This window comes from Schistocerca americana, chromosome 5, assembly GCF_021461395.2.
Source record: "Schistocerca americana isolate TAMUIC-IGC-003095 chromosome 5, iqSchAmer2.1, whole genome shotgun sequence".
Lineage (NCBI taxonomy): Eukaryota > Metazoa > Arthropoda > Insecta > Orthoptera > Acrididae > Schistocerca > Schistocerca americana.
The window spans coordinates 428891061-428901145 of NC_060123.1; positions in this window are offsets into that span (position 1 = coordinate 428891061).

The following is a 10085-nucleotide window of genomic DNA, read 5'->3' on the forward strand; positions in this document are numbered from 1 at the left end:
AGACAAACAGAAGCTAAATGATGTCAAAGTTAGCGTAAGGAGGGCTATGCGTGAAGCGTTCAGTGAATTCGAAAGTAAAATTCTATGTACCAACTTGACAGAAAATCCTCGGAAGTTCTGGTCTTACGTTAAATCAGTAAGTGGCTCGAAACAGCATATCCAGACACTCCGGGATGATAATGGCATTGAAACAGAGGATGACACGCTTAAAGCTGAAATACTAAACACCTTTTTCCAAATCTGTTTCACAGAGGAAGACCGCACTGCAGTTCCTTCTCTAAATCCTCGCACAAACGAAAAGATGGCTGACATCGAAATAAGTGTCCAAGGAATAGAAAAGCAACTGGAATCACTTAACAGAGGAAAGTCCACTGCACCTGACGGGATACCAATTCGATTCTACACAGAGTACGCGAAAGACCTTGCCCCCCTTCTAACAGCCGTGTACCGCAAGTCTCTAGAGGAACGGAAGGTTCCAAATGAGTGGAAAAGAGCACAGGTAGTCCCAGTCTTCAAGACGGGTCGTCGAGCAGATGTGCAAAACTATAGACCTATATCTCTGACATCGATCTGTTGTAGAATTTTAGAACATGTTTTTTGCTCGAGTATCATGTCGTTTTTGGAAACCCAGAATCTACTATGTAGGAATCAACATGGATTCCGGAAACAGCGATCGTGTGAGACCCAACTCGCTTTATTTGTTCATGAGACCCAGAAAATATTAGATACAGGCTCCCAGGTAGATGCTATTTTTCTTGACTTCCGGAAGGCGTTCGATACAGTTCCGCACTGTCACCTGATAAACAAAGTAAGAGCCTACGGAATATCAGACCAGCTGTGTGGCTGGATTGAAGAGTTTTTAGCAAACAGAACACAGCATGTTGTTATCAACGGAAAGACGTCTATAGACGTTAAAGTAACTTCTGGCGTGCCACAGGGGAGTGTTATGGGACCATTGCTTTTCACAATATATATAAATGACGTAGTAGATAGTGTCGGAAGTTCCATGCGGCTTTTCGCGGATGATGCTGTAGTATACAGAGAAGTTGCAGCATTAGAAAATTGTAGCGAAGTGCAGGAAGATCTGCAGCGGATAGGCACTTGGTGCAGGGAGTGGCAACTGACCCTTAACACAGACAGATGTAATGTATTGGGAATACATAGAAAGAAGAATCCTTTATTGTATGATTATATGATAGCGCAACAAACACTGGTAGCAGTTTCTTCTGTAAAATATCTGGGAGTATGCGTGCGGAACGATTTGAAGTGGAATGATCATATAAAATTAATTGTTGGTAAGGCGGGTACCAGGTTGAGATTCATTGTGAGAGTCCTTAGAAAATGTAGTCCATCAACAAAGGAGGTGGCTTACAAAACACTCGTTCGACCTATACTTGAGTATTGCTCATCAGTGTGGGATCCGTACCAGATCGGGTTGACGGAGGAGATAGAGAAGATCCAAACAAGAGCGGCGCGTTTCGTCACAGGGTTATTTGGTAACCGTGATAGCGTTACGGAGATGTTTAACAAACTCAAGTGGCAGACTCTGCAAGATAGGCGCTCTGCATCGCGGTGTAGCTTGCTCGCCAGGTTTCGAGAGGGTGCGTTTCTGAATGAGGTATCGAATATATTGCTTCCCCCTACTTATACCTCCCGAGGAGATCACGAATGTAAAATTAGAGAGATTAGAGCGCGCACGGAGGCTTTCAGACAGTCGTTCTTCCCGCGAATCATACGCGACTGGAACAGGAAAGGGAGGTAATGACAGTGGCACGTAAAGTGCCCTCCGCCACACACCGTTGGGTGGCTTGCGGAGTATAAATGTAGATGTATAAATGTAGATGTAGATGATATCTGAGAATTAGACCCAATTCAGGAATGTGTTGCCTGTTGCACTGCGGTCCTTAGACTTTATTGTCTGCCCTTGGAATTTGCGGAGTCTTAGAAAGAAAGATAAAATGTCTGGAAATCGGGGCTGAAATCTAATAGATCTATTGGAGTAAGTCACCAATTCTACCTGTTGCAAGGCCTGCTAACATTGTAAAAATATTCATTTGAACCTGACTTAAATTTGACAAGTGTATCCACTGATACCTCATGCAAGGTCAGGCGGTGTTCTGCGTATCTTCTGTCACGCAACTTGTTTGTTATTGCCTAGGTGGAAGTCCCCAGGAAGTGGAAGAGGCTTTTCCACCTTGTTGGGTGACGCCGAGGAAAGTTGCATGACTTACTCAGCACATGTACACATCGATTCTGGGGGAAGAAATGAGCAATTGTAATAGAACTAGAGACATTGCAAAATACATTTTAATGAAATTGAAACTTCCCCTTTGAACAATTCTACACGACTGTCCTTAACCTGACACACCATATTTTTAGCGCAACGCAATCTGACTTTCAAAATTCCCTACTAAAGAATGGCCCTGACAAACATTAAACTATACCTTTCACAAATCACTTACCTCACAAAAATCTTCGCTGCTCAAGCTACTGCAGTACAGCGAGCGCCACTACTGCCAGCTAAATAGAAGATTCAAACTACTGAAGGCACTAACTACTGATAGGGATAGTTAGCAAATGAAAGATATTAATAGAGAGCAAACAATGTATTTACCTTAATATCATCACAAGTCATAATATATATATCAGTTCATGACAAATTAGAAACCTCCGCCATCTCTCTCCCCACATCCACCACTGCTGGCGGCTCACCTCCAACTGTGCAACGCTACGCGCTGTTCACATCCAGCTGCCGCTGCCCAACACTACAATGGCAGACAACAATGCAAACTAGCCACAGACTGCACACAGCACAGCCAGTGATATTCATATTGAGCGCTATGTAACGTTGCCAATAAGAAAATATAAACAGCCTACTTACATAGCCCCCATGCTCCCCACAAAAAATTTTACAAATTGTTTTGGGCACTGGCCAATACAGATTTGAAAAAAATTTTCATAATTGCAGTAAGAAAGATATCAAATGCTCACACTTATTAATACAATGTTGGTCAAAAGATCAAAATTTCTCACAGTCCATAAAGACAGTCCACATTGTTCATCACAGTAAAAATGCAGAGCTTTTCTCAAAGTCCAAGCAGTAAAAGAAAATGCACATAGAAGTAGTGGATTTCCATGCAGTCTTGAAGAAGTAGTGTTGACCTTCCAACGGAAAGACAGTGCTGACTCTCGACATGCTGACAGGTAATGGGCCACAACAGAGCAAACCCACAGCAGAGTCATTCGAAGTTTGGAAGAATATTGGTAGGTAGGTCATCACAGAGCAGACCCACTGGAGTCCTGGTAGAGATTACGGTATTGGTGGGCCACCAGAGGTGCAGACCCACTGCAGTCCTTGTAGAAATAATGGTATTGGTGAGTCAGCAAAGGTGTAGACCCACTGTGGTCCTTGTAGAAATAATGGTATTGGTGGGCCACCAGAGGTGCAGACCCACTGGAGTCCTTGTAGAGACGGCCAGCAGCCATCCGTTGCGACTGTGCAGGTGCACAATCACCATTGAAGATTCTTGCGGAGAATATAGCAAGTCCATAACCACCACTTGTGCACTCACAAAGTTTTTGGAATATTCTCACATATTGTCCATATACTATGACCAACAGAAAAGTGTGCAGTGAAATGTAACTTACAAGTTAATAATATGATGAATGGTGACAATTACAATTTTATAACACAAGAATACAATTACAAAGATGCAGAAAACATCATTAAAAACATAACAATACAGATAACATTTGTAGTAATACAGGCTTTACAACAGAATAGAAATAAACGTATACATCAGTGGAATTATGACATGAGTACATACATAAAAGATCACAATAACTTTTGCAACATCAACTTCACACATGAGCATTAAACAGAACAGAATTAATGTCTAACATCTTTACAAAGTAAATAACATATTATTAATGCCAATTATATTCGAGGATAACAGTATTCCTCATCATAGTGAATGTAGCTTAATATTAAAAGAAGAAAAAATTCTATGAAACTACACAGAGACAGGAAGAAAACAAATACACAAGGGTACACACACACATAGTGGGATAACACCAATAGGAAAGGACAGGGTTCGTTTTCAGTGTAACATTTGGTACTGCAGTCCAACCCAAAACTTCATTCCATAGATCTTTCGTCTTATTTCAAAATTTGTTTCCACCAAAAAAATCCTATCAAAGCATGCTTTCTGTATTTTGTTCACATCCTCTTTCAAAAATAGTTTTTCTCCACTGTACACTACTTTTTTGGCCAAACCATTTTCTTATAGCTTCTCAATGCATTTCTTCCAATCCATCATAGCTAGTTTCTTATATAGTCTACCCCCTCTTAAGCTAACTTAAATCTACTGAGCTCAGATGCTAAACTAAGGGACAAGGCAATGCAGCAGCACAAAACAATTAACACAAACAGCAATGACAAAATATTCAAATGGCAAATCAAGCTACAGTAAATGTAAATTACCAAGCAATGCAACATTACCACTAATATGAGCCAATGTGCAGCAACAAGAAAAATAAATCAGTAGTAAAACTAGCTTAACAGAGTAATACAAAGTGACATTCAGTAGCACTATGCATGGCAAACAGCAGCAGCAAATGCTATAACTAATACCTAAGCATGGCAAAGATCAAGCAGAAAAAATATTACACTAAAGACAACAATGCAGATATGGGAAATGTCTATTCACATCTTAATATCTATGTCATTAAAGTGGTGCACCACAAAAACTAATTCTACAAAAAATTACCAAGTACTTGAAAAGAAAATTGTATATGCAGTTACTGTTATTAGTCCCTTCTTATTGTTCTTTCCATTCCAAGAGCTCCTTTTTGAAGAATGTGGAACCATAAAGTAATTATTTAATAGATCTGTTGACAGAAAGTGTTCACATTAGCAAATGCATTTAATTTTATTTTATAAAACCAATGCTGCAACACAGCTAGAAAACAGATACCAAATGAAATAAGCAATTACGCAAACCAAAGCGTAAGAACATCGTTCAATAGTCATGTGGCATTTCATAAGTAGTAAAAAAATCTCTCATCTAGAAAGACAGTAGTCATAGTCAGGTGTGTAGACAAACTATTTCTTGTCATTTCATTAGGCATTTCTGTAAACATCAGAAAGTACAATATGTTTCCAAGTAATTAGCGTGTCGGATTTGCGATGCTTTCTCTAAAGGAATGACAATGGAAAGGATAATGGCCTCCCTTTTTTTTTTTCTTCCTGTGCTCTGAAAGGCACGCGCCAATCGCCCTCTCTCCAGGCGTCCGACACAGCTGGGTGCCCACGACGCATTACGTGCAGGTGGTCACTTAACTTTCTTACGGAAATATTTACGACAGCAGTTTCCGCTACAGTGACAGTCTCACATAAAAATATTTCACAGGTCAAGAATTAGCGTTGCAAATCTGTAGAAAGAAAATCCTATAAATATAAGTGTCCAAATAAAATATTCGTCAGCACTGTGATACAGTCACGCATTTACGCACATTTCATAACTCTTAAAGTACGATTCTTGGTTTCCAACATACTTCTTATTCCTCATATACGGTAGCAACATCTTATTGATCATAAACATATCTCAACAGCATAGTACACATCGTCGTCGTAATAATAATATCATAACACCTCAGTCAAATCTCAAAATCGTCGTAGCTTCCTCCAATAATTTCTAAACCAAAAAAAAATTCTCTGCTCATTTCAATAGTGTCATCTACCTCAAACGTACTTTAAAATCATGCTCCCTTACCAAATACATCATTCAAAGTTCTCATAGTACCACAATGATTCCGAAAAAATATGAACAGTTTACAAAGTACAGACAAAATACAGTTTCATAAGTATGAAGTTACCCAACTGTGTATTACGTAAACATGTGTCACTGATGTAGTAAAAAAATGTTTATCTCTCAGTTAAATGATCAGATAGCTGTGTAATTTGTGTGTTAGAGAAATATGGTACCGATGTGTAAAGTTGTATAAGCAAATACCATATTAGCTAGGGTTCCTTGTGCTTGCCAAACACATGGTACACAAAGTAGGCGTGTACCCCCCTGAGGATTAATGTAATTATACCCTCAGGTGTTACAGATTACAGCAATTGTAAGTAGGCTGTTTATATTTTCTTATTGGCAACGTTACATAGCGCTCAATATGAATATCACTGGCTGTGCTGTGTGCAGTCTGTGGCTAGTTTGCATTGTTGTCTGCCATTGTAGTGTTGGGCAGCGGCAGCTGGATGTGAACAGCGCGTAGCGTTGCACAGTTGGAGGTGAGCCGCCAGCAGTGGTGGATGTGGGGAGAGAGATGGCGGAGGTTTCTAATTTGTCATGAACTGATATATATATTATGACTTGTGATGATATTAAGGTAAATACATTGTTTGCTCTCTATTAATATCTTTCATTTGCTAACTATCCCTATCAGTAGTTAGTGCCTTCAGTAGTTTGAATCTTCTATTTAGCTGGCAGTAGTGGCGCTCGCTGTACTGCAGTAGCTTGAGCAGCGAAGATTTTTGTGAGGTAAGTGATTTGTGAAAGGTATAGTTTAATGTTTGTCAGGGCCATTCTTTAGTAGGGAATTTTGAAAGGAAAACAATGAGAGAATTGATGGAGCCATGCTTGTGGATGAATGTCGTTGGCAGAATTCTTAAACGTTTTGAATTTACGTGTAGTAATGAACAGCTTATAGTCAAAATCATCATGTCGGCGAGTCGCATGTCGGTCATTGTTACGTCGCTTCGGCGGTTCCATCTCAAAATTCGGTGCACATTCCCAATTTCTTTCATTACTTCCGAAATGCCCTGTGTTATTATTTTGCAGCTTTTCCGTGTTTCTAAGTCCCTCTTCCCGTGTTGGAGCGCCTTGTACTTCCCGGATTTCTCTTTGGTGTTGCGTATCAATTTGATTCAGATTTTGTTTCAGTTTCCTAATTTGTTCGCTCTCTTCTGTGTTATTAAAGACTACCGGTTTTGTGTCATTCTGATTATCATCTACCTTCGTAGATAAATTATTTAGCTGATCCGAAAGTTCAACTACTTTCTCTGATAATGAACTAATTTCCCCCATGTGTCTTTCTACTGTGTCCTTTAAGTTTTCCTGAGTTTTTGCAAGTTGCGTAACCGAATCGGTAGATGCAACTGAGTCAATTTTAGCTTGCAAGGTCTCATGATTTTCATGAACAATAATTTGCAGTTCTTTTATGGCTGCTTCGTGATTCTGTAATGCATTTTCATGCCGCGAAAAAATAGGTTGAAAATGCTCACAAATTTGTGTTTTTACGTCGTTACAGACTTTTTGACATTTCGATTCGATTTTATGCAACTCAGTAGTTAAATCTTCACGTGTTTGTTCAAGTGTGGTGTCTAACTTTTGAAGATTTTGTTCCATTGTGTCTAACTGTTGCTGTGTTTGTCTCTGGTGTTGTTCCATTGTGTCTAACTTTTTAAGATTCTGCTGTGTTTGTCTCTGATTTTGTTCCATTGTGTGTAACTGTTGCTGTGTTTGTTTCTGATTTTGTTCAAGCGTTGTGTCTAACTTTTGTAGCCTTTGTCTCATTTGTTGCATTAACTGTAATAACAATGCACTGGTGTCTGAAACATGTTCCTCAGTGCTTTTCGGCAGTGAATTTGCACCGGCAACATTCACATTTTGACAAGCGGAAAACGTGTCTTGACTCATTTGAGAAAACGGTGAGGACGCAAAACCTGAATCTACAGTGTTTGCAAAATTGTGTCCTATCATTTCGGATTCCTGAGGCGAGCTGTTGCCGACCGATCGATCGATAATGCTTCCCTCTTCACTAATTGTTTCACTGTCCACGCCATTGTTTGCCGCCCGCTCCATTTCCCTATGCACAATTATCAAATTACTACTTTGAACATCAGTTAATTCATTACTCGGTGGCGCTAACACACTGCTTTCATTTTCACTGTCATTTCTCAGTTTACTTTGGAGCCTAGTATTACGTTTTTCACACGCCATTATTGTCACAGTATTTCACACGACAACACAGAAAGACACAATTTGAAGAGCAAAAATAAGAGAACACATTAACATAACACTGAAAATAATATCTAGTTAATTACAGCTGCGAAATACTTGGTGCAAATCTATATGCATGCCACAACTGTTTTACTGTACAACAATGAAAGGCTACACTAAATACACAAACTACAAGAAAAATCAGAAGATTCCAGTGAGGTATCCTAGGCTAAGGGTCGACATATGAAACTTCCCCTTTGAACATTTCTACACGACTGTCCTTAACCTGACACACCATATTTTTAGCGCAACGCAATCTGACTTTCAAAATTCCCTACTAAAGAATGGCCCTGACAAACATTAAACTATACCTTTCACAAATCACTTACCTCACAAAAATCTTCGCTGCTCAAGCTACTGCAGTACAGCGAGCGCCACTACTGCCAGCTAAATAGAAGATTCAAACTACTGAAGGCACTAACTACTGATAGGGATAGTTAGCAAATGAAAGATATTAATAGAGAGCAAACAATGTATTTACCTTAATATCATCACAAGTCATAATATATATATCAGTTCATGACAAATTAGAAACCTCCGCCATCTCTCTCCCCACATCCACCACTGCTGGCGGCTCACCTCCAACTGTGCAACGCTACGCGCTGTTCACATCCAGCTGCCGCTGCCCAACACTACAATGGCAGACAACAATGCAAACTAGCCACAGACTGCACACAGCACAGCCAGTGATATTCATATTGAGCGCTATGTAACGTTGCCAATAAGAAAATATAAACAGCCTACTTACAAAATTATTGACTGGATTTCCACAAATAGCCCTTACCTTGGTTTGAAAAAGCAGCTTATTCAGTTATGCTCGTCAAGTGGTACATCACTAGAGAAAAATTGAGAATGTTCGCAAGAGTTAATACCTAAGGTAGACTTTTCAAAAATTTTCGTTGTCCATTTTGATAGACACAGTTAAGAATTGATTAAAACACTCAGTTCAATCACTTTTGGTCCTTACAATCGATGCAACCACGCAGAGAAAAAGTTCCTACTTTTCTTTTATGTCTACAAAGTCGTTCGCAAAACAGTCCTACGATAAAAATTTCTCAGTTGATGTGCCTCATCAGAATCGGATAAAATTCAGAGCTTTCGATGATTGCTTCTATCATCGTCGTTAGGTGTTAAGTCTGGAGGTACTATATCACATTCTGGAATATAATGACGCAAATACTATGTAATTCTTTTCTGCATCACTCAAAGCTCCAGAGGATAATTCCTGCATTATTAGCATAGCTCAGAATAGGTGGAACAGTCCTAATTAATGTACAAAGTGGTTACAATTAAACTTCTGCTAGTCGGGCCAACGTAGACCGAAAACTGTTTACCATATGGATGCCTACATTTATAGGAGTGATGTTCAGTTTGTGCTCTGCATGATTGGCATTGTTACTAGTGTTAGTGTCATGACTTGCCGATAGGCGCCGGTACTGATACGCCGACGTAGGGCATCAGTGAGGATTACAGCTGCAGACAGTCAACATGGGTCTGCACAAGGTGAGCAGGGCTTTAACTGTAAAGCTGTTTTATCAAAATAACAGCCATAGTGCTGCTGCTCATGGTGAGTATCGACGCATTAAAGGAATACGGAGAGGTCCTCCTTCCCCATTGGGGTGAAGAACATGATGTGTAAGTTCAAATTTAATGTCGGTTAAATAATTGCTCCTCGGAGAGGCCGACGGCCCATTGCGCCATAAACTGTTGAAAAAGTCACTGTTGCCATGGCTGAAAATGCTGGACGCAATGTGCGATCTTCAAACAGTGCACGAGCTGTGCCACGACAGCTGAACATCCCATGCTCCACCGATCGAGAAGTGCTGCGAACAATTGTGAAATGGTATCTGTAGTGCGGTTCCATACTGTGACGGTTACAGATCGTCGTCACATTAAGCAACGTTTGTAACCTGGAACGTAAACATAGTACACAGTTAACAAATGTTACCCTCTCATGCGCAAATTAAAAACTGTTTCTCTCAAAGGTTTATTCGTTATTTTTCTTCCGCAGATCCTTAT